The following is a 6,111-nucleotide window of genomic DNA, read 5'->3' on the forward strand; positions in this document are numbered from 1 at the left end:
TTTTCAAACAACAGTGAATAAGTAGAGTTGAAAATGGACAAGCTGCTTATGATACTTCGACTCTATTATTCCATCATTAAAATATTTCCAGGTGGTCATTACATTAAATACATGCAGATATGTATGATGCTTTGACTCTATTATTTTGTCCTTAGACATCTGGATTTTTTAAGTTCAGATTTATGAAAGTAGATTGGTTATGTGAAATGCAAGGAACAGTACATAAATCAAATAAGAGAACTGTTTGTTTCCCTGTAGTTTGTTCGATGATATAGTTTAACACAAAATCAATTATTTTGCACCTCTCATCGGCTGTGTAGGGGCGTTCTGAGATCTAGACAGTTGAGAAGGTACATAGCATTGGCATGTTATTGCTTGGTATATTCACATTCAACATTACAAAAGAGCAAGGATAAAAAAGGCGACGCCTCCTCCCCGCCTAGGCACGCCTAATCGCTGGGCGATGGGGTCCCGCCTGGCCTATGGGGGTAGGCGGACCCCTAGGCGCTCCCATCCCCGCCGGACGAGCTCCTCCCCGCCGGGCGCTCGCATCCCCGCCGAACGCCCTCCTCCCTGCCGGGCACCCGCCTCCCCGTCGGGCGCGCTCCTCCCCGCCGGACGCCCCCTCCCGCCGGGCGCTCCCCTCCCCGCCGAATGCGCTCCTCCCGTCAGACGCGCCCCTCCCACCGGTCAGTCCCCTCCCCGCCGGTCTCCTCCCTAAGCGGCAGCAGCTAGCAAGTCAATCTGTCCTCCCCTACTCCTCTCCTCTGTTTTCTTTGAACTTTGAAGTGGTCTGAATGACTGAATCTGAAGCCTCTGAATGACTGAATCTTAAGCCTGCTCCTCTCCTCTGTTATTTGACTGAATCCTTTGATGGCTGCATGTATGTATCTGTGATTACCTGAACTCTGAATGTATAGCTGATTGACTGAATGACTGATGGACTGAATGTATAGCTTAGCTAGTTAGCTGATTGACTGAATGCATAGCTCAGCTAGTTAGCTGTCACTTACTCACTTGTTAGTTTACACGCTAAATGCAAAATTAGGAAAACGCCTAGAAAAACGCCTTGAAACGCCTAGGCTAGCCTAGGCTCACTTAGGCTCTAGGCCGTGGGTCATCGCCTAGAAACCGCCTAGAGCCTTCTTGAACCTTGACAAAGAGTAGATCAAGTATATGCTCTGAGAACATTACAACAACAACAACAACAAAGCCTTTAAGTCCCAAACAAGTTAGGGTAGGCTAGAGTTGAAACCCAACAGAAACAATCAAGGTTCAGGCACGTGAATAGCTATTTTCTAAGCACTCCTATCTAAGACTAACTCTTTGGGTATATTCCATCCTTTCAAGTCTCCTTTTATTGCCTATACCCAAGTCAATATCGGTCTTTCTCTGTCTCTCTTCACATTACTATCCTAGCTTAGGATTCCACTACTCATCGGTGCCTCTGGAGGTCTCCATTGGACATGTCCAAACCATCTCAACCGGTGTTGGATAAGCTTTTCTTCAATTGGTGCTACCTCTAATCTATCACTTATATCATCGTTCTGAACTCGATCCCTTCTTGTATGACCGCAAATCCAACGCAACACACGTATTTCCACGACACTTATCTGTTGAACATGTCGTCTTTTCGTAGGCCAACATTCTGCACCATACAACATAGCAGGTCTAATCGCCGTCCTATAAAACTTGCCTTTTAGCTTCTGTGGTACCCTTTTGTCACATAGGACACTAGATGATTGGCGCCACTTCATCCACCCTGCTTTGATTCTATGGCTAACATCTTCATCAATATCCCTGTCTCTCTGTAGCATTGATCCTAAATATCGAAAGGTATCCTTCCTAGGCACTACTTGACCTTCCAAACTAAAATCTTCCTCCTCCCGAGTAGTAGTGCCAAAGTCACATCTCATATACTCAGTTTTAGTTCTACTGAGTCTAAAACCTTTGGACTCCAAAGTCTCCCGCCATAACTCCAGTTTCTGATTCACTCCTATCCGGCTTTCATCAACTAACACTACATCGTCCGCGAAAAGCATACACCAAGGGATGTCCCCTTGTATGTCCCTTGTGACCTCATCCATCGCTAAGGCAAACAGATAATGGCTCAAAGCTAACCCTTGATGTAGTCCTATCCTAATCGGGAAGTCATCCGTGTCTCCATCACTTGTTTGAACACTAGTCACAACATTGTTGTACATGTCCTTAATGAGCCCGACGTACTTCGTTGGGACTTTATGTTTGTTGAAAGCCCACCACATAACATTCCTTGGTATTTTATCATAAGCCTTCTCCAAGTCAATAAAAACCATGTATAGGTCATTCTTCTTCTCCTTATACCGCTCCATAACTTGTTTTATTAAGAAAATTGCTTCCATGGTTGACCTTCCGGATATGAAACCAAATTGGTTCATAGAGACCCGCGTTATTACTCTCAAGCGATGCTTGATAACTCTCCTATAGCTTCATAGTATGGCTCATCAACTTAATTCCCCAGTAATTAGTACAACTTTGAATATCCCCTTTATTCTTGTAGACCGGTACCAATATACTTCTCCTCTACTCGTTAGGCATCTTGTTCGATCGAAAATATGGTTGAACAGCTTGGTTAGCCATACTATAGATATGTTCCCGAGGCATCTCCATACCTCGATTGGGATACCATCCGGTCCCATCGCCTTATCTCCTTTCATCCTTTTCAACGCCTCTTTGACCTTAGATTCTTGGATTCTCCGCACAAAGCGCCTATTTGTGTCATCAAAAGAGTCATCCAACTCAAAGGTTGTGTCTGTATTTTCAACATTGAACAATTTGTCAAAATACTCTTGCCATCGATGTCGGATCTCATCCTCCTTCACCAAGAGATGCTCTCTTTCATCCTTAATGCACTTAACTTGGTTGAAGTCCCTTGTCTTTCTCTCATGAACCCTAGCCATCCTATAAATGTCCTTCTCTCCTTCCTTTATACTCAAATGTTGGTAAAGATCCCCGTACGCTCTACCCTTTGCCATACTTACAGCTAGCTTTGCAGTCTTCTTTGCCACCTTGTACTTCTATATGTTGTCCACATTCCTGTCATGGTACAAGCGTCTATAACATTCTTTCTTCTCCTTAATAGCCCTTTGGACTTCCTCGTTCCACCACCAAGTATCTTTAGCCTCGCCTCCACTTCCTTTGGTTACTCCACACACCTCTGAGCCCACCTTCCAAATGTTGGTTGCCATCTTCTCCCACATGTTGTTTATGTCCTCTTCTTTCTTCAAAGAGCCCTATTTGATAACCCTTTCCCTGAATACCTCTGACGTCTTCCCTTTCAGTTTTCACCACTTTGTTCTTTCAATCTTAGCTTGTTTATCCCTACGGGCACGCACCTGAAAACGAAAGTCTACCACCAAAAGCTTATGTTGAGAAACAACACACTCTCCTGGTATCATCTTACAACCTAAGCATGCTTGTTTGTCCTTTCTTCTTGCGAGGACAAAGTCAATCTAGCTAAAGTGTTGCCCGCTACTGAAGGTCACTAGATGAGATTCTCTCTTTCTAAAGAAAGTGTTGGCTATCATCAGGTCAAAAGCTACCGTGAAGTCCAGAACTTCCTCCCCCTCCTGATTCCTACTACCATACCCAAAAACCTCCATGAACTGCCTTGAAACTTGCGCTTGTAGTACCTACATGTCCATTAAAATATCCTCCAATAAAAAGCTTATCACTACTAGGTACAGCTCTAATCAGGCAATCTAAGTCTTCTTAGAATTGTCTCCTCGCACTCTTGTCGAGGCCTACTTGGAAGGCATACACACTAATTACATTCAAGACCATATCACCAACGACAAGCTTGACTAAGATAATCCTATCTCCTTGCCTTCTCACTCCCACCACACCATTCTTGAGGCTCTTATCAATCAAAACTCCTACTCCATTTCTATTCGCGACTGTCCCTGTGTACCAAAGCTTGAAACCTGTATTATCCACCTCCTTCGCCTTCTGACCCTTCCATTTAGTCTCTTAAACGCATAATATATTTACACGCCTCCTAGTCGCGATATCAACTAATTCTCTTAACTTACCTGTAAGCGACCATACATTCCAACTACCTAAATGAATTCTAGTTGGTTCGAATAGCTTCCTTACCCTTCGCACCCGTCGACTCAGATGTGAATACCCTTGCTCATTTTTCAGTACACCCGGGCGCCGATGTAGCGCGCCACTAAGGAAGTGACGACCCGATCCTTGCTCACTTGACACCATGCCCAGATCGCGACACGGCGCGTCACCAAGGGGGGTCGACCCGGCCCTTGTCCATTTAACACCATACCAAGGTTCCGATATAGCGCGTCGCTAAGAGGGTTACGCCCCAACGATTTTCTTTCGGGTTTCATCCCCATTAGAATGGCTAGATTTAACGTTGGCTCGCCACGCCTATCACAACCCTCCTCCTTTACCAGGGCTTGGAACCTGCTATGTTGAGACAACATAGGTGAAGTTATGCTCTGAGAATTCAACATTGTTATTTAAACAATCTACCTATATGTGGAGTCAAAGAATGTCAGTATGATGCTTTCAATAAAAGCAGAGGTAAACTCTTTTTTTTAAAAAAAAGAGAGAATGTCACTATGAAGAGTCGATCAAGGATTTTGTTTCTTTATTTGAGGATTTATGCCTTCAAGCTTGCCATGTTCTGCTCAAAACATATCCCAGGAACTGAATGATGGTGAGAGATGCACGACATCAGAGGTTCTACAGAAGACGCCAACAGCAGACATTTGCAAGAGCAATGGCCATGTTCGGCTTACTCCATATTCGGCTTGTTCGCCTTGTTTTTTTAACCGGAACAGTGTTTTTCTCTCACAACAATTCAGCCAGAACAGTGTTTTTCAGTCAGTTTCAACCAAGATTCAGACCAGCGAACGGGGCCAATGATCACAACTGAAGGTGGATTAGGAAATGTTGCCACCTGAAATAATTGAAGACATATATACTGTCAGAACTGAAGTTTCTCTCTCTTTTGGATCTGTAATTTTTTTTCAAGTGAAAAAAGGAAAACAAATGCATGGAGATTGACCTTCTTAAGATATTAGTAAATTTTTGAACCTCAACAGCAGTGGGCATATATCATCATTCATTCACTTTACTCCACATCCTTATTTCAATCATTTATAAAAATACGATGAATGACTGGCTTGAATCACAAGGCAACTGGTTCAGAATAACCATCTGGAACAAAAGAAAAAATAAGTTTTCACAGAAATTCAACCAAGCAGGCCAGCTCAAACTTACTATTCAGACATATGGCAGTCACCAGTCAGGGGCAGAGCAGTGGAAAATGTAGGAATTTGAATTTTGAAACCTTCCGATTGGTTTTGCTGATTTGCTTGCCGAGCATCCATTTATTTATCCAAGTGAGATTGATTTTTCATTCACAGTTTCACTTGTGCTGCTTCTTACAGATAAATAAAATAAAGCGCCACAACCACCAACAGCACTGAACAGCCACAACAGGTACGAGAGACCAGAAGGAGGCAGACCTATGAGGAAGTGAACTTGGTGACGATCTTGGTGCTTCTGAGACGGCGTGATTGGCGAGCACGCTAGGGACGACGAGGCGGACGGAGGTCGGGACTCGGGAGTACCGCGAATGCGCGGCCTCCGCGCCGCGGGCAGCAGCTTCTCCATGATGGGCCTGCTATTGAGGGAGCTCGGGATGGACAGAGCCTTGGAGGAGATGCAATGTGTGAGCTTCTTCTTCCCCGCTCTGTCTTTCTTCACCCCCTCACCGGCTCGCGCCGCCCGCCGCCCTTGTTGCTATCGGCCGCGGGGAACCGCTTCTCCGCCGCCCCCCGAGCCGGACCTCCTCGGTGGGCTTTCTTGACAGGGAGTTCAGTGTTGGGCTGAAAGACAGAAAAACAGCACTGGACTGGAAACGCGATCTCCTCCGTAGGCATGTTTGCTTTGTGCTCTGTTGAGCCCAAGCCCAACCCAAAGGAGTTAGTTTCCCCTTTTCCGACACATCGCGCGCGACTGCAAGCGACGGCGTTCGTCTGCCTCCGCTGGCCTTGCAGCATGGTGGCAGCTCGTTGTTGATCGCTCCAGGACAGGATCTTGAGGCCA

At 45.3% G+C, this 6,111-nt stretch overlaps 1 long non-coding RNA gene across 1 annotated transcript; it reads right to left on the minus strand.

Moving 5' to 3' along the window:
* Nucleotides 1-4,637: 4,637 nt before the first annotated feature.
* LOC136451569 (uncharacterized) lies at nucleotides 4,638-5,811 on the minus strand. Its single transcript, XR_010758608.1, has 3 exons — nucleotides 5,529-5,811; nucleotides 5,066-5,217; nucleotides 4,638-4,957 (listed from the first exon to the last, which is right to left on the minus strand). It is a non-coding gene; the product is annotated as an uncharacterized lncRNA (long non-coding RNA).
* Nucleotides 5,812-6,111: the final 300 nt, after the last annotated feature.

The sequence above is a fragment of the Miscanthus floridulus genome, chromosome 5, assembly GCF_019320115.1.
Source record: "Miscanthus floridulus cultivar M001 chromosome 5, ASM1932011v1, whole genome shotgun sequence".
NCBI lineage: Eukaryota > Viridiplantae > Streptophyta > Magnoliopsida > Poales > Poaceae > Miscanthus > Miscanthus floridulus.